The following is a 26,240-nucleotide window of genomic DNA, read 5'->3' on the forward strand; positions in this document are numbered from 1 at the left end:
CTCTGAGCTCTTATACTAACTACAAAATTATCTGAAGGTAGAGATGTATGTCATGTATGGATGTGACCAAAATACAATTGTAGCCACAAAATTAAAAAAAAAAAAAAAAAAGGTTTCTAGTCCAGGCCTTGATCCTAATAAAATTATTATCCTAGTCTAGAGCAAGACACTTTCTCCTCTATGAGCTTAAGTGTTTCCTTTTGTCAAAAGAAGGGAATTATCATTGAGGTCATGCAACTTAAGTCTAGAAAAAAAAGAATACTGAAGTCAAATAAGTATGGGAAATGCTGCAAAGTATATATCCTTCTTAGATATTCAGAATACACTTTAGTATACTAATGGTTCTGCAAAGACCTGTAATAAAAAAACATACTTATGCAAGCTATTTTTTAGATATCAACAAACTAATTCTAAAGTTTACATGGACAGGCAACAGACCTAGAGTAGCCAACACAATACTGAAGAACGTCTTCAAGACATACAACCTATTTCAAGATTTACTATAAACTATAGTAATCAAGGTGGTATGCTATTTGTCAAAGAACAGAAACACAGATCAATGGAACAGAATAGGGTGCTTAGAAATAAATCCAAACAAACATTGTCAACTGATTTTTGACAAAGGCGCAAAGGCAGTTCAATGGAGGAAGGATAGTATTTTCAACTAATGATGCTGGAACAACTGGAAACCTATACATAAAAATACAACAACAACAAAAAACCTACACATAGAATTTACAACCTTACACCTTACATAAGAATTCACTCAAAATGGATCATAAAAATGTAAAAGAAAAACTATAAAACTTCTAGAAGAAAATATAGGGGACTTTGAGTCTGGTGATGAGTTTTTAGATACAACACCAATAGTATGATCTAGAAAAGAGAAAAATTGGTAAGTTGGATTTTATTAAAATTAAAACCTTTCAGTCCATGAAAACCATTGTTAAGATAATGAAGAGAGAAGCCAAAGACTAGGAGAGTTAGTAAAGGACTTGTATTCAAAACACACAAAAATTTTAAAACTCAACAATAAAAAAACAACCTAATTTAAAAATGAGCAAAGTGTGTGAATATACACTTCACCAAAGAAGGCATAGAATGACAAGAAAAGCTGTTCAACATCACTTGTCATTAAGGAAGTGCAAATTGAAACAAGGTTACTACCATGCACTATTAAAATAGTTAAAATAAAAATTTAAAAATACATAATACCAATTGCTAGCAAAGATGCAGAGCAATGGGACCTCTCATTGATTGCTAGTAAAAAATCAAAATGCTATTATGAGCAACTCTATGCCAGCAAATTAGATAACCTGGAAGAAATGGGTGCATTCCCAGAGATGTATCAACTTACCAAAATTGAACCAGGAAGAAATAGAAAACCTGAACAGACCTATAACCACTAAGGAAATTGAAGCAGTCATCAAAAATCTCCCAACAAACAAAAGCCCAGGGCCAGATGGCTTCCCAGAGGAATTCTACCAAACATTTCAAGAAGAATTAATACCTATTCTCCTGAAACTGTTCCAAAAACTAGATATGGAAGGAAAACTTCCAAACTCATTTTAGGAGGCCTTGATCCCAAAACCAGACAAAGACCCCATCAAAAAGGAGAATTACAGACCAATATCCTTGATAAACATGGATGCAAAAATTCTCACCAAAATACTAGCCAATAGGATCCAACGGTACATTAAAAGGATTATTCACCATGACCAAGTGGGATTTATCCCTGGGCTGCAAGGCTGGTTCAACATCCGCAAATCAATCAATGTGATCCAATACATTAACAAAAGAAAGAACAAGAATCATATGATCCTCTCAATAGATGCAGAAAAAGCATTTGACAAAGCACAGCAGCCTTTCTTGATCAAAACTCTTCAGAGTATAGCGATAGAGGGTACATACCTCAATATCCTAAAAGCCATCTATGAAAAACCTACAGCAAATATCATTCTCAATGGGGAAAAGCTGAGAGCTTTTCCCCTTAGGTCAGGGACGCGGCAGGGATGTCCACTATCACCACTGCTATTCAACATCGTATTAGAAGTCCTAGCCACAGCAATCAGACAACAAAAAGAAATCAAAGGCATCCAAATCGGCAAAGAGGAAGTCAAACTCTCACTCTTTGCAGATGATATGATACCGTATGTGGAAAACCCAAAAGACTCCACCCCAAAACTGCTAGAACTCATACAGGAATTCAGTCAAGTAGCAGGATATAAAATCAATGCACAGAAATCAGTGGCATTCCTATACACCAACAAGACAGAAGAGAGACAAATCAAGGAGTCGATCCCATTTACAATTGCACCCAAAACCATAAGATACCTAGGAATAAATTTAACCAAAGGGGCAAGGGATCTGTACCCAGAAAACTATAAAATACTCATGAAAGAAATTGAAGAAGACACAAAGAAATGGAAAAACGTTCCATGCTCATGGATTGGAAGAACCAACATTGTGAAGATGTCAATGCTACCTAGAGCAATCTACACATTCAATGCAATCCCCATCAAAATACCATCCACTTTTTTCAAAGAAATGGAACAAATAATCCTAAAATTTGTATGGAACCAGAAGAGACCCCGAATAGCCAGAGGAATATTGAAAAAGAAAAGCAAAGCTGGTGGCATCACAATTCCGGACTTCTAGCTCTATTACAAAGCTGTCATCATCAATGGATAAAGAAGATGTGGTATATATACACAATGGAATATTATGCAGCCATCAAAAGGAATGAGATCTCGCCATTTGCAACGACGTGGATGGAACTGGAGGGTGTTATGCTGAGTGAAATAAGTCAATCAGAGAAAGACATGTATCATATGACCTCACTGATATGAGGAATTCTTCATCTCAGGAAACAAACTGAGGGTTGCTGGAGTGGTGGGGGGTGGGAGGGACGGGGTGGCTAGGTGATAGACATTGGGGAGGGTATGTGCTACGGTGAGCGCTGTGAATTGTGCAAGACTGTTGAATCACAGATCTGTACTTCTGAAACAAATAATGCAACATATGTTAAAAAAAAAAAAAAGAAAAAGAAGATAGCAGGAGGGGAAGAATGAACGGGTGTAAGTCGGAGGGGGAGACGAACCACGAGAGACGATGGACTCTGAAAAACAAACTGAGGGTTCTAGAGGGGAGGAGGGTGAGGGGATGGGTTAGCCTGGTGATGGGTATTAAAGAGGGCACATTCTGCATGGAGCACTGGGTGTTATGCACAAACAATGAATCATGGAACACTACTTCAAGAACTAATGATGTAATGTATGGTGATTAACATAACAATAAAAAATTAAAAAAAAAACAGCTTGGAGAAAACAAAAAAAAATCAAAATGCTGCATACTTCAGAAAACAGTATGGTAGTTTTTTGTAACATTAAACATAGTCTTATTACACAATCAAGCAATCACACTCCTAGGTACACAGCTGGTTAGAAAACTTATGTCCATACAAAATCTTGCACACAAATGTTTAGAGAAGTTTGGTAATAATCTCTAAAACCTGGAAGCAACCAAAATATCCTTCAATAGGTGAATGTGTAAGCAAGCTGTGGTATGTCCAAACAACGGAATACTATTCAGTGATCAAAAGGGATAAGGTATCAAACCACATAAAGACATGAGTGAATTTTAAATGCATTTTGCTAAGTGCAAGAAGCCAGTCTGAAAAGCCTACACATTGTATGACCTCATTCACAGGATGTACATAAAAGAGTTAACAAAGACCTCTAAGACTGCTCTCCTTAGAAAGGCCTGCTTGCAAGGTTGTTGCTTGGCTGGTATTTCAGGACTTGGCTTTCAGGAGGGTTCCCACCATTCAAAGAATTCGTAAGAGTGGATCACTGTGTCTAAACTTCTTGTGCAAACAATATGGTGTGAGCTGGACACCTTTTCTTCCAGGAGTCCAGGACTTTGACACATGCTATACAGAGTGTACCTATATGACCAACCTCTGATAAAAACCTTGGGGGCGGAGTTGTTAACGAGTTTCCCTGGTGGACAACATTTTATGCATGTTGCTATAACTCATTGCTGAGAGAATTAAGCACACTGTGTGACTCCATTGGGTGAGAATTCTTGGAGGTCTGTGCCTTTTACCCTGACTTTGCCCCCATGTGCCTTTTCCTTTTGCTGATTTTATTTTGTATTTTGTAATAAAATCTTAGCTGTGAGTGCTATTCGCTAAGTTCCGTGAGTCTTCCTAGTGAATCATCAAACCTAGGGATGGTCCAAGAGACCCCAATATATATTACATTCCAGAAAGGCAAAATCATAGAGTTGGTAAACACGTAAGTTGTTTCTTCCCTGAAGTCTGGGGAGGAGGGTTAAAGCACAGTGGATTTTTTTTTTTAGGGCAGTGAAACTATTCTGTATTATACTGCAATGGTGGATATGTGATATTATGCATTTGTTAAAACCTATAAAACTTTACAGGACAAAGAATGAATCTAACATATGCAAATTTAAAAAATGAATTAGGATCAGGGAATCTCAGGATGGAACGCATAATGTGGCCAAGGAAACTAACTGTGGTACAAATGTATGAGGATGGGATAAACCTAACTAGAAATCAGTGGGGTCTATAAGAGCAAAAGCAAAAAGAACTACATCCATAAGCAGGAAATCTATAAGATGAGCCTGAAACATCCTTAGTGCCAGAAAATAAGAAAGTACTAAAAAAAAAAAAAAATGAATATCCACAATGATGAAGGTATGTCAAAAGAACACAGAAGCCAATTTTAAAAGTTCCCAATGTCCAAGGGTAGAATAATTTGAGCAACAAAATAAAATCATATTGTACTATAATTAATTATAATAATAATTATAATTATAATACCTGGATTCATGGCCTATCTTTCCAAATGGCCATATGCAAGCAACTGCCTCCCAGGAGCAGAAGAATGGTCACTCAAGCCCTTCAGTGGTTTTGTTTGGTTCACAGTGTTCTTGAAGTTTCCTCTAAAACTGTCATGAAGCTATCCCAGTCTCAGGTTTTGTTCCTCCCCGATACACAGTTCAAGCATGACTGGATTCTATTGCTAAAATGTCTCTTGTTTGAGAGCTATTTCTGCTGACAAGTGAGCAGCAACCGATTGGGTTTCCATTTGGATACAGCTTCATGTTGCCTTGTACTCAGTACCATGTGGGTTCAAGCCATGGTTCTTCTCCTTACAAAGTGGGGAGCTTGGAAGCATCCTTTTACCTCAGAGTTGGCATCTTACCTCTGAAAAGGAGATCATTTTACTTACCATGGCTTTCTCATGAGAACATCATCACAGTCAAATAAAGAGATGGATGGCAGTAACACTGATCTACAAACACTTACCTACCCATGAAAGTAAACAATGTCTCTCCTAGACACATGACTCTCTTCCAAGCATTTTCTAACACTGTCATCCTCCTCATAAGGAGCACAACCAACTCTCCTTATAAAAACTTACCCATCTTTCAAGGCTTATCTGAAATACCACTTCTTCCATGAAGCCTTCCCCAGTTTTCAAGTCAATACTCTTATGGTTCTCAGTACTATTTTATACTATTATTCATTCCTTCCTTGACATTTAATTTTCTGGGCATCTTTCCTGCAGTGGTCATCTCATTCCAGAGATATCTAAATGGTATTCTTGACCTCTCTTTTCTCACTTACTGCACACATCCAAGCAATAATTAATCCTATAATTTCACTTCCTTGGTATTTCATTCCCCTCTTCCCATCACCCCCACCACTGCCTGCATCACTGTCACTTGTCACTTGGGTAACTGCAACAGCAACTTTAACATAACCCCAAGCTCTGGTCTTACTCTGTTCCACTCAACTCCCCAATGTGCTACCAGAACAATCTTTCTAAAATTCAAATATAATCATGTCACAGTTAACATCTTTCAGTAGTTCCCCACTGCCCTCAGGATGAAATTCAAACTCCTCAGTATAGAATGGCCCTGCCATTTTTTTGTTTGTTCTGTCAACAAAACTGTGATGGTGGCACAGAAACAAACAGACCAATGAAACAGAATCAAGAGCCCAGAAATAAACCCAAGCATATATGATCAACTAATATTTGACAAAGGAGTCAAGAATATTCAGTGGAGAAAAAAAATAGTCTCCTTAATAAATGGTACTGGGATAATTAGATATTCATCTGTAAAGGAACAAAACTGGATCCATATCTTACACCGCTGACAAAAATTAAATTGAAATGATTAAAGATATAAATGTAAGACCTGAAGCCATGAAAATCCTAGAAGCTTTTTCATGGGAACGCTATTTTCGTAATTGTGCTTCCTTGGAACTGAGATTGTTAGTAACCGGACTCATTCACACCATTTTTTTTTTTTTTTAGTTTATTTGTCTAGATGTAAGAAGTAAATCTGTTTCCTAGCAACTCTGTCTCCTGCTCCCTCAATTTTCCTTATTCATTATCTTCCCCGTGATCAACTATAAATCAGTCAAATTATGGGCAGGTTTTAGATTTCCCAGATATGGAAGGGGCACTTGCAGACATTTGTTCTCTTGGCATAAAGCGGCTCTAAGGACACATGCTTACTGAAAACAAAGCAGGGAAATGGAAGTGGCCATTAATCTTAACGTGTTTACAGATTTGGGAAACAGGCCTCCCAGGAGAGCCACTTAAGTGCAGTCTTCTGGCCATTTCATCTAAGAACCAATGTTAACCCCAAGAGGAGCCATCATTTTGGAGAAAAGGGAAGCCCTATGACATCCTCTGCAAAGTTAATTGTCAATATGGTGGTTTTACTCTCAGCTCTGTAGTGAAATCTCTGAATGATCCCCCAATTCCACATCCCACACTTTCATACCCTGAGAATCAGACGCTATTCAAACTGACCTGCCAAACACCCTTTGAAAAAACCTGAAAAGATGACCGCCTATACCAATATAAAATGCAACTAGGGACTCACACAGCTCAGAGCTTCCCAATCATGAATAATCTATATTGAAGACAATTTTCCCAAATGTAGTTTTTTCTGTAGCTATTTCCCTAAAAGGTTCTAGCAAAGATAATGTCAGGACTGTGTCCAAGAACCAAGGTTAATCCTGGGTGATGTGAATTGTTATTTTACTTTCATATATTTATTCTTTCCTTTGTTCATTCAATGCATATTTTTAAATACCTACCACGTACCAGACACTGTTCTAAATGCTGGGGATGTAGTGGTAAACAAGTCAAAATTCCCCATGCTAGACTTTATGAATGGGTCTCTTCTTCCAGGGCTATCATAGGATTACACTTCCCTGCCTATGTGAAGTAAAACCTCGATCTGGCCAATGAACTGTGAACTTACTAATGTGTATCACTTTGAGGTGGAAGCTTAAAAGTCAATGTATGCTTTGCCATGTTGTCCTTTCCTTCTGCCTCCGTAATTAGCCTAGATCCTAGAGTTAGAAAAGCTCATAGGAGAGCCCCCACAGAAGATCCAGCAGAGATATGTAACATCTTTATATGTTATCGTATGTCACTGAAAAAAATATTAAAATCTAACCTTTTCTGACTGATAGAGTCCAGTTGTTATGAACACGTATATTCAAAATTCAATCTCTCATGATACCACCTAAGTCCTACCGACCCTGATCATATAAAATAAAATCTAATAGTCACAGCAAGACAAACCCTGTTTCTAGGATACAGAAGAGTGTTGTGATGTCTCAACTATAAAGGCAGCATAGGATACAAAGGAAAGAGCCCGAGCCTGGAAGTAAGAGGACCTATATCCTTGCTGCTATTGTAGGTTGTCTCAGAATCAGGTACATGCAGGCATCTAAGAGCCCAGTACATCACAGATTTCCAAACCTAACCCTCCACTACATTCACCACCTGATATCGTCAAAAGAATTCTCCTAGCAGATCACTAGATCTGGGCAGGTGTACTGAAATTAAGCTCCTCAGCTGATTCCGCTGTATCACGTAGCTTACGCAGACATTGCTCGAAGTCATAAGCCACCTCATAACACATGTCATGTTGTCCCATCCATTTGACAGTACCTGTATCTTGGTTCCTGATTTGCATACCTACTCCTGTTCTGAGATTAGGACTCTATTCTGAACTTACTGGGCTGGAGCCTTGACCACACACATGCCAATCCCTTTGTTCTGGTAAATGAATCCTGTCAGTCAAACTCCCAGCCACTGGTGTGAGTTCTGCTTAACAGAGATGACAGGGAACAGACACTTGATACCTCTGTACTGCTTAAAAAGATGTCCTGCTGGGACTCACTTTGGAATACAGTGTTGGGATACCAGTAAGCCCACATTCCCTTCTCAGAAAAATTTCCTCCCCAAACCTGTTGAGGGGTGAGCGTGTTTTAGCATGTGATCTACTGAAAGCCATAGCCAACTACACACCTAACACACATAAAAAAGCAACACAAGAAAAGCCAATCCACTTATTGGCTAGGAAATAATCTGCTCTTCCTTGAGAGTTTGAACAAAGAAAAAAAAGGGGGGGGGGTATAACCAGACACGGATATGTTTATTTTTTTAATTTTTTTGCTTTGTTTATGAAATTACATAATATTTATTTATTTATTTATTTATTTATTTATTTTTTAGTGTTGAATGATTCATTAGTTTCGTAAGGTCATGTGAGTCATTGACAGGATGGTCATTTTTAGCCACACACTTACAGACAAGTTGTCTTAGAAAGTGGTATTACTGAGAGAAACCAATCAACATTTTTTAATGCAGCTAGAGAGTAAAAATACAGACACAAGAAAAAACTCAATCCTTAGGACCTTTACAGCAAACTATACGTTTTTCTGAAGCAAAGTAAGTTGTCTTTCATTTTTGTAAAATGTCCCTGTAAACTTTTCAAAACTCTCCTTTACTTGAACCAGCTAGAATGAGTTCAGTTCTTCGCAAATAAAAAAAATTCCTATGTTGAATTCCCTTAAGTGGTGAACACTGGTCTTGTTCTAGCCTGGAGCTTCCTTTTGGGTGTGACAAATCAGACTACTCCTCAGACTTAGGACATCCTGCCCTAGTAGCCTGGGTCAATGAAGCCCCAGCATAACTCCCAGCTGAGTCAGTCTTAATTATGCAAATACTTCTCTTTTTTCCCAGCTTTACTGAGGTATGTCTGACAAATAAAATTATAACATACTGAAAGTATACAATGTGATGATTTGAACGTTGTGAAGGAATTCACATCATCCAGCTAATTAACATACCCATAACAACACATATTTATCTTTTTTTTTATTATGAGCAAGCTTATGCTCTATTTCCTTAGCAAATTGCAATTACACAATACAGTACTATCATCCAGTCACCAGGTAGTACATTAGATTCTCAGACCTTAGGCATCTTACAACTGTAAGTTTGCACACTTTTCCTAACTTCTCCCCATATTCCCCACCCCCTAGCCCCTGGCAACCCCCATTCTATCCTGTTTTTATGAAGTCTACATATAAGTAATAACATGCATCATTTGTCTTTCTCCATGCTTATTTCACTTAGTATAAATAATGCCCTTTGGGTTCATCATGTTGTTGCAAATGGCAGAATTTACTTCTTTTTTATGACTGAATAATACTCCATTGTGTGAAATACACACACACCTTACTGGAATATAGAGTAGGTATGTGTATGTATATGTATATGTATATGTAAAAGTATATGACATTTTCTTTATCCATTCATCCATTGATTTGTTTGTTTTTAATCTCTTGGCTATTGTGAATAATGTGACAATGAACAGGTGTGAAGTGATATCTCATTGTGGTTTTTACTTATATTTCACTGATGATTAGTGATGTTGAGCACTTTTTCAACTACTTATTGGCCATTTGTATATATTATTTGGGGGGGAAAAGATCTATTCCAGTCCTCTGTTCTTTTTTGATTGGATTATTTGGTTTTTTGCCATTGAGTTGTATGGATTTCTTATGTATCTTGGATATTAACCTCTTATCAGATAAGTGGTTTGCAAATATTTTCTCTGATTCCACAGGTTGACTTTTTATTTTATGGTTTTCTTTGCTGAGCAGAAGCCTTTTAGTTTGATGTAGTCCCTGCTTGCTTATTCTTTCCTTTGTTGCCTTTGTTTTAGGTGTCAAATCCAAAAAATTATTGCCAAGACCAAGCCAAGGAGTTTTCCTACTTACGTTGTCTTCTAGGAGTTTTAGGGCTTTAGGTCTTAGGTTAAATCTTTAATATATTTTGAGTTAATTTGTGTGTGTGGTATAAGATAGGGGCCCAGTTTCATTCTTTTGCATGGATATATCCAGTTTTCCCAGCACCATTTAGTGAAGACACTAGCCTTCCTTCATTGTTTATTTTTGGTGGCTTTGTCAAAAAAAATTAATTGACCATTTTTGTGTGGGTTTAGTTCTGGGCCCTCTTCTGTTCCAGTGAGCCCTGTGTCTGTTTTTATGTCAATACCATACCATTTTGATTACTATAGCTTTGTAATCTGGTTTGTGAGTAGGAAAAACACATTCGTCCTGTGCTTCTCCTTTACTCTCACACTACTACACTTTGCTTCTGATACCAAATGTGTTGATTTTCCACACATCAGGCAATTCTAAGTGACACCAGCTGGGTGTTCTACAGTTTAAATGCTGATACCATCTGCCTGGAGATAGCATCAGATCCCAGAGGTTAAGGACTCAATCCTGCAAGACTGTCCTCCTACTTCAGATGCCAATTCCAAGTTCAAGTTGTTATTTATGCTTCTGACCCATGGCTATAAATCAGAAGTTCCCATGACACCCTCCTCAGGTTAGATTAATTTGCCAGAAGTGTTCACAAAACTCAAAAAAAATTTACTTAATGCAATTACTGGCTTATTAAAAATGATGTAACTCAGAAACAGCAAGAGGGAAGACATACATAGAGCAAGGTATGTAGGAAAGATGTGAGAAGCTTCCATGCTCTCTCCCCATAACACCCGTCTCCCCCAGTTGCCACACGTTCACCAACCAGAAGCTCTCTGAACCCAGTACTTCGGGGATTTTTATGAAGGCTACCTCACAGAAGCATGATTAATCATTAGCTCAATCTCCAGAACCTTTCCCTTTCCTGAAGGATGGGGACAGGGATGAAAGTTCTGACCTTCTGATCATGATTTGGTCTTTCTGGTGGCTGGCTCCCAACCAGAAGTTATGCAGGAGCCCCCCAAGAGTCACCTCATTAGAACAGAAGATTTTAGGATCTCTCATAAAGCGTGATGCCCCGAGCTTTTTTCTTCAAGATTGCTTTCAGGGTCTTTTGTGGTTCCATATGAATTTTAATATTTTTTTCTATTTCTCTGACAAGTGCCACTGAAATTTTGCTAAGAATTGCACTGAATCAGCATTTTCACCTGCTCCCTCTTCACTGAGCCTAGAGAGGATAGCTGTGGAGAGTGACTGTGTACCCACTTACCAGTTGCTTCTTTGTTTTCTATAGTCCCAGGGGGCTCATAAATGCAAGACCCCATGTCTCTCAGAGGTAGGTAATTTGGGGGCCTGTGCCTCTGGTGGTAGTCTTAAAATCGGGGTGCTAGATGTGTGGTCCACATCCTTGTGGTCGGGGAGAAGCTGGGAGTTGGGATTTCCCTCCTAATTGTAGGGTGCCATGCTAGGGGTGAAGTTTATGGCAAGAGTCTGTCTCAACCTTTCCTACCCATTTTGATGTGGGTGTTTTCTCAGATTCTTGATGTATAGGAGTCATTCAACTGGTTTCTAAATTTCTCTCAGAGGAAATTGACCTCTGAGTCAATTTAGCCAAATATTCAGTGAATCCACGTAAGGAGGGAAATTCAGGAGCTTCCCATGTTGTCATGTTGCTGATGTCCTCCCAAATACTAATCATGTCAATATTTCAACAAGATTATCTGTTTGCTTTTACTTTGTATTTTGTCCTACTCCTAAATTGAAATAGCTTTATTATTCTTTTGCTACTTTTGAAAAAGTATTAAAACAATCAGTCAATATCTATTTGATGAAGTATTAAATAGTTGGGTAAACAGAATATTAAAATGCATCCTAGCACATTAATTGAGAATTTTCCACCATCCTTTCTTATAAATCCATATGTGCCCTGATCTAAGGAAATTTATAACAAACATTGCAACTTATAATAAATGATGAGGGTAAATTTGCTTTTCCAAAGCAACTCTTCAAATTCAGAGCACTCTCCTCCTACGTCTAAGCATGTATTTCAAAGATAAGAACTGCTCAGGAAAACGGAGTGGCAGAGTGAGAAATATAGTAGTGCCTACTGATATCTTCATAATCCATAAAAATCAATAGGAAAGCAGGATTTGATTTGCATAGATTTCCAAGACATGCCACTTATTAGTGATGGTCAACCCACAGAGCAGAGGACTCCTGAGACTCTGGAATGAGTTTAGCTAACCTCATTCAAATACATTCAAGACAATCCCCAGCTGACTGCATGCTGAGAGTCCTGGCCACCTCCACCTCTTACTGGACTGATTTCTTTCTTTACTGATGTGCAGCTAGGATGACCTAGGACACTCAGAGTGAAAGGGAACCTGAACTCTCCCAGACTAACCAGTGTTTGCTGAACAACCCTCTCCTTGCTGTATCTTGTCTTTCTTCTCCAGAACCAGAAAAAAAGTTTTAAAATACGGATTTGTTGGAAGGCAGGTGTTAACAGTACATTTATTTACTCATTACATAGGAATTAATGGATGTTTAATATAATTAACCTATTATCAGTGATTATATGTTTGTTAAATTTCTGTATGAGAGTTCCAGAAACAATTTTAAAACATTTGCTCTAGCATAGTAGTTAAGAATGTGGTGCCAGGAGTCAGTTGCCTGGGTTTTAATTCTAGCTTTTTCACTCACCAGCTGTTGTTATTCATGGATATGATACAAACCTTCTAAGGTTTAGTTTCCTCCTCCCTAAAATAGGAATGAAAAGAGAAATACCCTGGTGAGATCATTGTGTAAATTGAATGATATCCATGTGAGCAGGTTAATTTTGTGTGTCAGCTTGACTGAGCCATGGTGGTGGAAGGAGGGAAGGGGTACCCAGATAGTTTATCAAACATTATTCTGGGTGTGTCCTGTATGTTTTTGGATGAGATTAACATGTCAATCAGGAGATTGGGTAAAACCGACTGCTCTCTCTTATGTGGGTAGCCCTCATCTAATCTGCTGAAGGCCTGAATAGAACAAATGGCTGACCCTCCCTCAAATAATAGGAGCTCCTTCCGCCTGAAAACATAACAAAACCTACTTGAGCTGGGACAATGGTCTTGTCTGGCCTTCAGACTTGGCCTGAAGCATCTGCTCTTCTTGGTTCTCAAGACTGCTGGCTTGCAGACTGACACTTCCATCATCAGCTTACCTGGTTCTCAGACTTTTGCATAGGACAGGAGCAACGCATGGGCTCTCGTGGGTCTCCACAGCTGGCTGACTGCAGATCTGGGACTTCTCAGCCGCCATAATTGCATAATCTGATTCCTTATAATAAATCAGTGTCCCGACAGAATAGACAGATAAAGAGATGATGGATAGATAGATAGATAGATAGATAGATAGATAGATACCCTGGTTCTGTTTCTCTGGAGAACTCTAATACAGCACATAAAGCATTTAGCACAGTGTCAGACTCATACTGAGCACCTAATTCAAGGATAGCAATTATTTATAAATAAGGGACTGTACTAGGCATCAGAGGAGGCCACCACCGAGATGACCCAAAATCAAACATTTGCCTTCAGGGAACTCACAGATTAATAGGAGTGATAGGGTGCGCATATTACTAAAGGTTATTCTCTTGCTTAAAATCTTTCAATGGCAACCAGTGAGCTACAGGATAGAACAGCTGACTCCTGAGTATGGAATACAAGCCCCTTCCTTATTTAGTCCTTGAAATACCTTTGCATGTCATGTTGACATAGTCTTTTCCTGTCACACGCTGAGTTCCCTCCCACCTTGGTGGGCTTTCAGACACCGCACCTCTGCCTCTGATGATGTGTTCTCTTTGTATTCCCCAAAAATCTCCTATTCATCTGTCCAACTGAATTCTATGTGACTGCAGATGCTCCTCTACACATGTCCCTTTAGCACCTTTCCTTCTCCTTTAAAGCACATTCCAGGGGCGCCTGGGTGGCTCAGTCGTTGAGTGTCTGCCTTCGGCTCAGGTTATGTTCCCAGGGTCCTGGGATCGAGCCCCGCATCGGGCTCCCTGCTCGGCGGGAAGCCTGCTTCTCCCTCTCCCGCTCCCCCTGCTTGTGTTCCCTCTCTCGCTGTCTCTCTCTCTGTCAAATAAATAAATAAAATCTTAAAATAAATAAATAAATAAATAAATAAATAATAAAGCACACTCCATAGTCCAACATCACTGCTGGTTTTCAAATCCTGTAGAGGTCCCAGCATGAGTCCAAATCATCCCTATCTAGGATGCCAGAACATTGAAGAATTCTGGAAGAGCACCCAGAGGCCACATGCTAGTGTAAGGGGTCCAGGAGCCTCTGGGGAGAACCTAACCTTAAAGAAGATGACCCAGGAACAAAGCCTCAGGCCTGGAAGGGAGGGTATTATAATTAACTGCATATTTATCTAAAAATCTAAAAAGCCAGTGGTCAAGAGCTATCATCTTATTTCCCTTACTTTCCTTAGAAATACTTATTCCTTTTGCACTTTGTCAGCCCAGATTTCCTTCTTTTAACTTCCTGGAACATGCGACATAATTAATTTGCATGACCAATTCAGCCCATGCAAGGTTTCAACTTACCTTCTTGAAACCAGTGTGTGGCTGGTTATCTCAGTAGTTATAAGCTCACAACATGGATCCAGTCTCCATGTAGACCAAAAAACTCCTACAGCCCGGATGTATTCAGAGCTAATGTGGAGGGATGTCAATCTAAAATGGAGCCAGAGGATATAAAATGGAGAATGTCATGCATGTACCCTCAGAAGAACAGAATTTAAGAACTAAGAGACTCGTCTCTCATGAATGCCTGGTCTACAGAAGACTGAGACTCACCTCCTGACCAATGAGCATCTGTCAGGAATCTTTCCCCTTCCTCAAGCCAATGAACTTACAGCTTGGACTCTGGTTGGATTTTTCTCTCTTTGCACTCCTTGCCCATAAATACAGTGTGCCCCAAACCCTCAGTGGACTTGCTTGTAGCTTGCTACTGCATGACTTTCTCAAATTGCAACTCCTCTGCTATTCCCCAATAAACTCAATTTCTGGTCATTTGAGCTTGCCTCAGTTTACCTCTGATAATGACATATAGGAGAGAATAGAGTACACGCATGAAAGGGGGTGCAGAACATCCTCTCTTCCAGCAAAACGAGAACAACATGCCCTACTCTTGAAAAGTTGCAGAAGCCTTGCCTGATGCTTTACTGTCCCCAGCCCTTTCCCATAGCTTTCCAATCCCCATAACTAAAGCCATTCCATATCCTGCACAGGTTCAGACACATGGAAGAGATCTAAGACTCAAATTTTTATCAGAAATAATCCTTAATAATATTTAATATTATTGTATTTGATTACATGTTCAATGTATAAACAATGGAAATTACACAAAAGCTCAAAAAGCTCAAAACTAAAATTACCTCTAGTTAAATCACTCGGAACAAGATAGCATTTAAGTATATATTTTTCCAGTGTTACACTCTCACATACAAACATACACAGTGGTAGTATATCAAAATATGGTTGTGTGACTCACTTTTTTCACTAACTACATAATTTGAGCATTCTCTCATGTTATAAGAGATCTTCTACATTATTTTTGTGCCTTTGAAATCTCTACTGAATGGAAGCATCATAATATATTTAACCAATCCCCCTTTTTGTTGGATAGCAAGTTACTTCTACTATTTTGCTATTCTAAATGTCTCAGAATTAATGTCCTTGAGCCATCATCTTGCTGAGCCTCCAGGGATTTCTTAGGTTAAATACTAAGATAGAGAACAGTTGGATCAAAAGATGTGCATATTTTTAAGAATTTTGGAGCTGATTTCCAAATAGTCTCATAGAAGGGTACCTTGGGCAGAGTATTTCCTCCAACAGTACACGAGACTGATTCAGAAGAATTTAAGGAGTCCTAAGCTCATAGAGATAACACAGTATCCATCTATCCAGCCAGCCAGCCAGCCAGCCAGCCAGCCATCCAACCAGCCATGCATGCAACAAATATTTATTGAGTGCGCACTCTACACATGTGCTAGGGACAGAGTAGTAAAAAAGACAAACATAACTCCTACCCTCCCTGTGCTCACCTCCTAGTAGAGAAATCAGACCAGCAATGACAATACTGACCAGTATAGCCTTGTTACTGCTTCCATTCCGACACTATGTCTCATTTTAAAAACAAGGTCTCTGCCTTATTGCTGAGATTAAGAGTCCCACACTGAGTCGTATTTTCCCATACCAGGGTCTTTTTCTTGTGAGTTCCCTTGGAGACGCCACAGGGTGTTGGGACAGCCCACCCAGCTGAGAGCATTTCCCTGTGTCTGTGCAAGCTACCTGTGCCAGACTCCACCTGCATATTATTCCTGTTCTGGAAAAGGAACAAAAATCATGACCACTTTGGGCCTCGCTTTACTCATTCTGTGCCAGGCCTTATATCAGGCACTTAATATAAATGATTTCATTGAGTCCAAACAGCAATGCAGTGGGAGTGATAACTGTGGTTATTCTAATCTACAAACAAGGAGCCGGGGGGTCTGAGAATTTGTAACAGTCAGACAGCAGAGCCAGGACACAAATGCAAATCTGTCTTACCTGCAATTCACTATCCTCTCTGCCTGGGTCCCTGTCTGCACCCGGCGGCAGTGCTTTGTCCTGCCTGACCACGTATTCCTTGGTCATCTACTGCTAGGACCGTCTCCAACGGCAATGGGCAGCGGGGGCCTGGCACTCTCCAAACTACTTTGACAAGGCATTAGACTGCCTGGGGGCAAACCCAATAATCTCCACTGCAAGTGATTCCCAAAGTGTGGACCAAAGGTCACCCTGCTACAGAACAAAGGGAAGTCCTTGTTTAAATGAATCAGCAAAATATGGTATGTGCCTACAATAAAATACTATTCAGCCATAAAAAGAAATGTAGTACTGAGATAAGCGACAACATGGATGAACCTCCAAACACTATGCCCAGTGAAATAGGCCAGATGCAAAAGGACAAATACTGGATGATTCCATCTATATGAAATATCCAGAGTAGGTAGATCCACCAAGACAGAAAGCAGATTTGTGATCACCAAGAGCTGGGAAGGAGTTGGGGGATGGGGAGTGACTGCTTACTACACAGTGTCTCCCTTGAGGGTGATGAGAATGTCTTGGAACTAGACAGAGGAGATGCTTGCACAACACTGCGAATGGACTAAATACCTCTAGATTGTGCACGTCAGGACGGTTAATTTTATGTCATGTGAAGTTTGTCTCAAAAAAGAAGGGAGACCAACCACCTACCGAGTCAAAATATTTGGGCTCAGAAATGTCCTTTTGTACGAGATCCCAGGTGATCCTGGTGGACACTAAAGTTTGAAAACATTCCTTAAAAATCCCAGGACAGCTAAATAAGACAATCATCCAAAAGAACCCAAAAGTTAAGGTTTTGTTTTGTTTTCCAAAGCTCAGCTGTAAGAAAACAAATCCTAGAGCAAAAGCATGGTTATAACTAGCACAAAGAGCCCTAATGCAAGGCAGCAGCATCAATCTGCCTGATGCCATGACTTCCAATGAGCAAGGAATCCAGAGGGTTTGCCTGGACCACGTGCGTATGTCCAGACCAGTCACTGGGATGGGGGAAAGGAGGACAGAAAGCAGGGGGAAGGAAAGGAACAGTGACATATGTGAAGAAGGACGAATGCAAGGCCAGAGGAGGAGGGATGCTGGCTAATCGATATGGACAGGCAAAGTAACGACACGGCTCCAGCACAGCCCTGAATTCAACTAAACCGGAATCAATGGGCTAAAAACCGTGGATTCAATAAAGCCATTAAGTCACGGTGATTCCTTTTGAGGTAAATTAATTCCTCCATGGCTGTGTCCCCTGTGGCTCCCAAGACTCAATATTCTCCTGGCCAGGGATTTGGTTAGTATGGCTCTCTATAAAGGCTCGTGACCGCCTCTCCCCCATTTTATCCCTAGGGGAGGGGGACTTCATTGCTTTGGCTGTCTTCCATCAACACACTGTTCTTGCTTCAAGTGCTAAGTGAACTGTCTATGTTGCAAGGGGAACAACACACCTGATTGCACCTGCTAAGACCTAACAAGGGGCCAGGGCCTCGATGGTTAGTGCTGCTGGTGATAACCTTCCTAGAGAACCATACCAAGTCACCGTGTGTTCCCTTCCTCATGAACACAGCAGCAAGACTAACCCTGAGACGGGTGCTATACTAAGAATATCATATGCATTTGTCTTCTTTAATTCCTGCAACGGTCCTACCTATGAGGTAGGCACTGTTGTATCCATTTCCTGGATGAGGAAACTGAGTCTTGAATGGTGGAGGAACTGTCGCAATGTCTCTTGACTCTAAAGCCTGTCTCATGACCACTACACTATATTGTCTCCATCTACTGAAAGCCTCCAAGGCTCCAGGAAATGACAGAGTCTCACTCCAGCCACCATCTGCCAGCAGTCAGAGCATGGAACACACACACACACACACACACACACACGAGTGGACTTCCTCCCAACTAAAGTCTTTGCTCTGAGGGACACTGACCAATAGACTTCCACAGTCTCTTAACACTCTTTTTGGCCAAAATTCTCATTAGCACGGAGCCAGATGAGGAAGGAGAAGAGAATATTTCGGGTGAGTGAGTACCAAAGACCAACAAGCTAGCTTTGCTACAAGGACACGCATGCAATACATTCAGATAAATTAAGGCAATTGCTTTGGATTTGAACAAACTGGGTCCTAACTCCCCGCTCCTCCTTTAAGTTGTATGACCTCTGGCAGTTTTGACCTTGCTAAGAGTCTACATCCTCTTGTGTAAATTGGAGATGTTTATCCTACATGGTGGCTAGAATGAGTGAATCAAGTATTCCACATAAGAGCATTGAGCACATGCCTGGCAAAGAATGAATTCTGAACTGCTAGCTGCCACTACTCTTCCCAAGACCAGGCTACTGCCATGCCGATCAACTCAGCACATGCTGACTTCGGCCTGCCTGGCCAAGGTTAGAGCCTGTGCTCACGCAGACCTGGGTGTTCTTCCCACTGACCAGTGTATGGCCTAGTTATGTAACCTCTCTGAACTTCACTTTACCTAGCAGCTAAACAGAGATAATAGTATCGTCTACCTCCTAGGGCTTGTAGCCTGGAATATTAAAAAGAGAGAGGCTTTACTGACAGCCTGACTCCGGATTTTATGGATTCGATCACCCGTTGTAAAACTCTTTACCCAGAGTTTTTGATTCCACCATTTTTTTTCTGTCCCAGTATTGCAAAACATGTTGATCGGGAATTACTGCTGTGTTTTAAAACTCTGCAAGGCACCCAGCCAAAGGATCCCTGGAAGAAGCCAAGGCTTGAAGCTCATGGCACTTAGAGGCACCGGCCACTAGAGGCCGCTGGTGAGCCACAGAAAGCTGGAAGGATGCTTACCTGTCAGGTTTTTAAATACTGTATTTCTTATTTAAGGGGCTTTTCTAAGTTATCAGAAATCTAGCTCGAGGACCCTTGCAAGGAGGAATGGCTTTATTTTCTATAAGGGTGTGAGCCTCATTTCCTCCTGAGGTTCCTTCCTGAAGGGAAAGGAAGATGGGCCATAGCCTGCTCTTACCTAGTCAGTGAGGCACAAGGCTGGTCAGGAAAAAAACACCTGTGTGGTAGCATTTGAGAAATCCGGGGAGAACCTCCACCTGCAAGAATGTCCCCAATGCCCAGTGACTGGAATCCCTTTAAGTCTTATACATACTGTAAACGTCTAAAGCCCACTGATACACGTGGATATCCAGGGAGGGCACCGCATGGGGGAGGGGGGCGCTATTAGATGCTGTTATGCAGAAAAGGAAATCAGAGCCCAACAAGGGAAGGCATGCAAACCTGGAGTTCCCAGATGTGCGTTTGAATTTTAGGTTAGCCAGTTATTAGCTGTGAAGCCTTGAGCAAGTTACTTAACCTCTCTGAGCTTCAGTTTCCTTTAAACCCCTACCTCATGGGTTTGTTGCGTGAGTTTAGTTAAATGAGATGCCATATACAAATTTTGCACGATAGACTAAGTAATTTTTATTAGTTATCATTCTTTTCTTGGGTCAAAGTAGGAGCTGAATTTAAGGCCTGGAGAACAAACATAATTGCGGAGGTTGGGAGTTTAAGATGAGGAATAAAAGTACAAGGAAAGTTTAAAAGGCAGGGGGTACCAAAGTACCAATTAGATGTCTCTAATTCATCAGTGTCCAGACAAAGCAAGTCAAGAAACCCCAAATGCCTGTGCACATATTCAGAGTTCTTTTCTTCTTGTGTGTTTCTAGGGTGTGTAATGGTGTGTGTGTGTGTGTGTGTGTGTGTGTGTGTGTGTACTGTTAATGGTGTTAAAACTACAGCTCAGATTTATATCCCAGATCTCAGACATAAAGTTCCCTGCAGGTAGAACAGCAGAGGCAAAATGAGACTAGGAAAAAATATCAGTTGGTAGAGAGATCAGGAAACAGGAGGAAAACTATGAGTCTACACAGTTCTGGACCCCACACTGTGAGAGACACAAAACAAATCAGAGCACATCCACACGAGAAGGAGTGGTTTGGGAAGAGTACACAAATAGTCCATGAAGGTGAGATGAAACAATGTGGAATGACTGGCTAGAAAGAGAAACGCAAAGGGAATTTGATCCCTTTCTCTGGATCTACCTTCCCAAAAAGGTAGACTTAGGATCGCTGAATGCTGGAGAATCTATGAATATGGTATTCACTATTATATCCTCACTGTGTGCGTGTATGTGTGTAATTGGACATATTGCGCATCTTTTAGGGGAAAAGAATCCACAGCTTTTATCAGATTCCCATTGGACATCAAAAAACTTAAGAATCCTTGATAGAAATAATAACAGCTAATATTTATCAACCAATTACTAGGTACCAAGCACTGGACCAAGTCCTTCATGTAAATCACTGGATCCTCACAAGAACCCACCAGAGGCAGGGTCGCTGACTATGAATGCAGGCTCTGGAGCCAGGCTGCCTTACTTGAGATCCCAGTTCTGTCACTAACTAGCTACATGACCCCTGGCAACCCACTTTCTGAGTTTCCTAGTCTGTGAAAGGGGGATAATAATAATAAAAGCCTCCAAAGGTGGTTGTGAGGATTGAGTTAGTACTGTAAAGCCCTTCCAATAACAGACGACAGATAATATACTTCATAACTGTTAGCTATTCAGTGGCATGCTGGTCAATGTCTTAAAACCAGCTCCTAAAGCAGCAAAATAAGCTCTAATTATAGTATTTGACACTTTCTGTGGTATAAATGCCATCTTGGCTAATGTCAAGCTATCAAAGTAAAGCCAACCAGCTCACAAAATTCCTAAAAACTTAACTATCAGCTTTCCTGAGATGATACAAGCCAGCTCCAGCATAGCCCTATATTAAAGCCCCGGTCATTCAGTGCTAACTGGAGATGGCCCGCAGATGTCTTCCTGGTCCCTTGAAGGAGCAGAACTCATGTAGAATTGAGAGAAGCCAAGCTCATATTCTGTTAGAGGAAACAGGTTTGAAAAGAGTTGAAGAAAGGCTGGTAAGAGAATGGAATCCGTTTGGGACAAGAGTTTTCTGCAAGCAGTAGACATGGATCTTCCCTGGGGTAAGTGGAAATCAGCAGCAATCACGGAGGGCGTGCTCATTACATGCAATGTGCTTTACCCCCATGCTTTCCTGTAATCCTCACAATAGCCCTTTGAAGTAGGTGGTCCTAGGTGGTCCTTGCCCCAGGTTCACAGAACAGGGAAAGGGGGCTCCAAGATATACAAAATCTGTCTAGGAATAGAAGGCAGGAGGGGCAGGACTTGAGAGCAGAGCCTAGGCCTGTGTGACTTCTTCCCACTTCTCTGTGCCGGTGCTCACACAACAGAGAAATACCCAGGGAAAGCACTTGGGTCACCTTAAGGGTGGAAAGGGACGTCCTGGGAACTCTCTTGGGTAAATTCTAAAGGTGGGTCCTTGACATCCACACTCTTTTCCACAGCCTGCTCCAGAAAGCCGCTTCACGGATGAATCCTTCAAGCTGTTCCATGAACACAAGGCTCCCCCAGGCACCCAAATTTCCAGGACCTTTCTGATGCTGCCCTGTGGGGTTACTTCCCTGCGATGGTTCTCTGGGACTATCAATATCCTCTGCCCTTATTCACTAGACTCCTTCCCACAGAATAAGTTCAAGCACCCAACCAGAAGCCATTTAGGAAAAACTGCACCCATGAAGTCATATAGTCACATGACCTAGGATGCCAAGCAAAAAATGCTAAGTCTTTCACCATCCCTGATGGACATTCTCCATTTATTACTCTAGAGAGACCCTATGGGTATAATTAGGATGACAGTTTCAGGAATTAGATTGATCAGTTCCAATTATGGCTCTGTCATTGTTAATGATGTGACTTTGGGCAATTTACATAATCTCCATGCACTTCAGTTTCCTCATCGGTAAAATGGAAATGATACACGGTCCCCTTCAAAGCACTGTCATGAGGACTCACTAAAATAATATTGAAAAAGGCCTGAAAGGGGGATTAAAGTAATACTATAAAAATATAACACACTTGGGGCACCTGGGCGGCTCAGTCAGTTAAGCATCCGACTCTTGATTTTGGCTCAGGTCATGATCTCAGGGTTGTGATATCGAGCCCCGTGTCAGGCTCACACCCTGTTTAAGATTCTCTCTCTCTCTCTCACCACTGCCCCTTCCCCCTCCCTCTCTAAAATATATATATAACTGTTAAGTGTTACAGCCTGACCATCCTCCAAGTGTAAAAGTCTAAAACTTATTGGGCCCCATCCTCCCATTCTGGAATTCTGGTCCTAGAACTCCTTGATTTGCTCATATATTTTTTTAATTTAAATTTAATTAGCCAACATATAGTAGAGCATTAGTTTTTGGTATAGTGTTCAATGATTCATTAGTTGCATATAACACCCAGTGCTCATCACATCACATGCCCTCCTTAATGCCCATCACCCAGACTTGCTTGTATTTAACCCAAACCAGTGGTTCCTAATCTTTTGGGAAGTTACTGATTCCTTTGGAAAGTGAAAGCTATATACCCTATTCCCAGTGAAATATACATATGCAAATTTTACATCTATTTTTCAGGGGACTACCTTGACCTGTGAAGCCCATCCTTGGCCATGCCTACCAGCCTACAATTCTTTGCCTTCCGTTTCAGTTTGTCCATCCATGATTTGGCTCCCAGAGCCTTGCATCCTCCTGCTCCATCTTTATCTCCCCTCTGTTTTCTCCGATTCTTTCTATATGCAAGAGTTTCTCAGCCTCCCTTTCTTGCCTGCCTCCATCCCTTATTAACTAACATAGCCCTTCATCCAATGGCAACGTCCATAACCACTAAGAATCAAAATAATTGGGAACATACATTTTAAGTGTACACTGGCAATGCTAGAGAGAACTGCAATACTGTACAGAAAAGATCCTGAATTATCTCCCCTTCTAACAACCACGATTTCTACACCTCTAATTTAAATGCCACCATTCCACTTTTGCCATTTCTAAAGCCACCTACCTCTCAGTTCATAAGGATACTTTCAGGACAGAGCAAACTTGAATCTATAGCATCCTGTCTGCCATAAAGATAAGTCCAAAATTTAGCAGGTCCCCAGTGATAAGGCACTGTCTATAAAAGTATACAGCATGTTTAATCAGTAGAAAGATCATGGTTTTTTCATGCCACAAAAATTTATATGTATTATAGATGTGTGACCTTAGGCTAGGCCTCTGAGTCTTGCCTTAGTCATCTGTTAAATGGAACTGAGAATGAGAGGTAAGTGTTGGGGCGCCTGGGTGGCTCAGTCGGTTAAGCGTCTGCCTTTGGCTCAGGTCATGATCCCAGGGTCCTGGGATCAAGTCCCACATCAGGCTCCTTGCTCAGTGGGGAGCCTCTTTCTCCCTCTGCTTCTGCTCCCCCTGCTTATACTCTCTCTCTCTCTCTCTCTCTCTGGCAAACGAATAAATTAAAAAGAAATCTTAAAAAAAAAGAAAGAAAAGAATGAGAGTAAGTGTGGGGGTGAGCACCAAAAGGAGAAAACCTATGTTTATCCCCAGCAGTCATTCATCAACTGAACATCTGTTTACTGAGCACTTGCTGTGAGTTAGCCATCATGGTGAGGCTGAGAATGCATCTAAGGGAAAGATACAGTGTCTGCCCTCAAATTACCCGCAGTGCTTTTGGGAAAACATATTTTGGCAACTCTGTGTTAGAAGAATACACGAGATGCTCTAGGAACCCAGAGAAGAGACACAGGAAAATGCTCAGCACACAGAAGGCACTCAGCAAGTGCGACTTCTCTATCTGAGCTGACAGGTAGACCCTCCAGTAATCAAATAAATAAACTTTATTTACCCTAGAGGGTGAATTCTAGGTAATGCTTGTCTTCTCAGACACCAGCAGGTGTCATGTCCCATCATCCACTCAGAATGCAAGGGGAGAAATCCCCCAAAGCTTCATTAGACAGAGGGCAGAGAGCCATACCAACCAAACGAGTTGAGCCCAACTGTTCACTCCATTCATTAGAGCACTCACTGTTCTTATCTTGTGGCCAGGAGAGCAATAATAAAGAAAGCAGCCAAGAAAATTAATCAGGACCCAGAGAATTTTAATAAAATGTTATTAGAAGTCAGCACAAACTGTGGGGAGGAGAGGAGGTGCAGTCTCTGGGGCACCTATTCCTGTTTTAATTGGATGACTCAGGTCTAGCCGGTCTAAAAAAAATGCCCCATTGATTCCTAGGTTTTGCTTGTCGGGCTCATCTGCCTACAGCAGAATCACATTTCTTAGCTGTTCTCCTTCAGCACCCACCTTGCCCAACACCTGCCCCGTCCCACTTTCATTAGCGACCCCCTGCCCTCTATTGCAGAGGGCACTACTTCACATCCACGGCACTTTCTGTGACAGACAAGAGTCCGGTATTAGAAATCAGAGAACCAGGCATTTGGTCCCAGCTTCTGCCTTTAATCCACTGTGGAACTTTGATCAAAATCTACATTCCCCACTAGGTCTCATCTGTAAAATGGGGACATTGGACCTTTCGTTATCTCTACTGGTCTTTGATTCTAAAAAGTGTATTCATACCCCATGATTTGCAACAAAAGAGTTTGAACAACAGTTGTACCCCTACCTAGCATTAAAAGACAAGATGATCTTGCTTTATTCTTTTCCACTCCCAGTGAAACCTCCAACCTGAATAAAGGAATTAGCTTCTTTGCCAGCTGCTTGATATGAACCAGCTTCCTCTTAGGACCTTCCTGCTCATCCTTCCACGGGGCGCAGTTCTAGCCACGCGCTGGCCTTCCCTCCTCTGTGTTGCTGGGCCAGCTCCTTACATTCATGTAGTGTTCTGTTCTCTAAAGGGCTGCCTCACCTATTTGGGTAGGGAATGCACTTGTTGTGATGAGCACAGGGTGATGTATGGAAGTGTAAAATGACTATATGGTACACTTGAAACTAGTATCACTTATGTTAATTAACTGGCATTAAAATAAAAACTTAAAAAAAATAAAAAATAAAAGGCTTCCTCACCCATTAACTTTCCCAAGGTTTCTGGGAGGTAGGCAGAATGGACATGATTATTCTCATTTTACCTATAAGGAAAGTGAGGCCGAGAAAACGAAACGGCTAATGTTATACATCAGTTAAATGGCAGTCTGGACCCATGCTTAAATCTCCTGCCCACTGCTCTTTCCATTCTATTACCATACTCTGCTTAGACAACTCCAGGGACATCCCAAAACTAACATTCTAACAGTCCAAGATAGGGAAATGTGATACTAATTTAAAAATTACTAATGAATACAGACTAAAAAATTAATTGTGTAATGGATAAAAGTATAGGAAGGCCAAAGGCCAGATAAGAAAGAAAGGGAAACAAAGAATAATTTTTCTTTGGTTTCACCGAAGAAAATGACACCAACCATAACAGAGGTAGATCAGCTTCTTGGCAATAGGAAAAAATATTGCAAACGTAGCTTTGAGATTAAATTTTTTAGAAAGAGCAACGTAAGGACTTTTTCCTCCTCTTTTAGCTTATTTGCTCTTTTATTAATATTCTGTATTTCATAGTTACAAAAA

General features: G+C 40.8%; 1 long non-coding RNA gene across 1 annotated transcript in view; it reads right to left on the reverse strand.

Annotated features, from left to right (window-relative positions):
- LOC141371441 (uncharacterized) overlaps positions 1–25,769 on the reverse strand; it is a 93,503-nt gene extending 67,734 nt beyond the window's left edge. Inside the window, exons 1-2 of the long non-coding RNA XR_012376394.1 lie at positions 25,692–25,769; positions 14,721–14,849 (exon numbers count right to left, since the gene is read on the reverse strand). This is a non-coding gene — a long non-coding RNA (uncharacterized lncRNA). The remainder of the gene's footprint in view (positions 1–14,720; positions 14,850–25,691) is intronic.
- Between the last annotated feature and the right edge of the window lie 471 nt (positions 25,770–26,240).

The sequence above is a fragment of the Callorhinus ursinus genome, unplaced genomic scaffold (genome assembly GCF_003265705.2).
Source record: "Callorhinus ursinus isolate GAN/ISIS: 27379988/994484 unplaced genomic scaffold, GSC_fseal_2.0 scaffold3, whole genome shotgun sequence".
Classification (NCBI taxonomy): domain Eukaryota; kingdom Metazoa; phylum Chordata; class Mammalia; order Carnivora; family Otariidae; genus Callorhinus; species Callorhinus ursinus.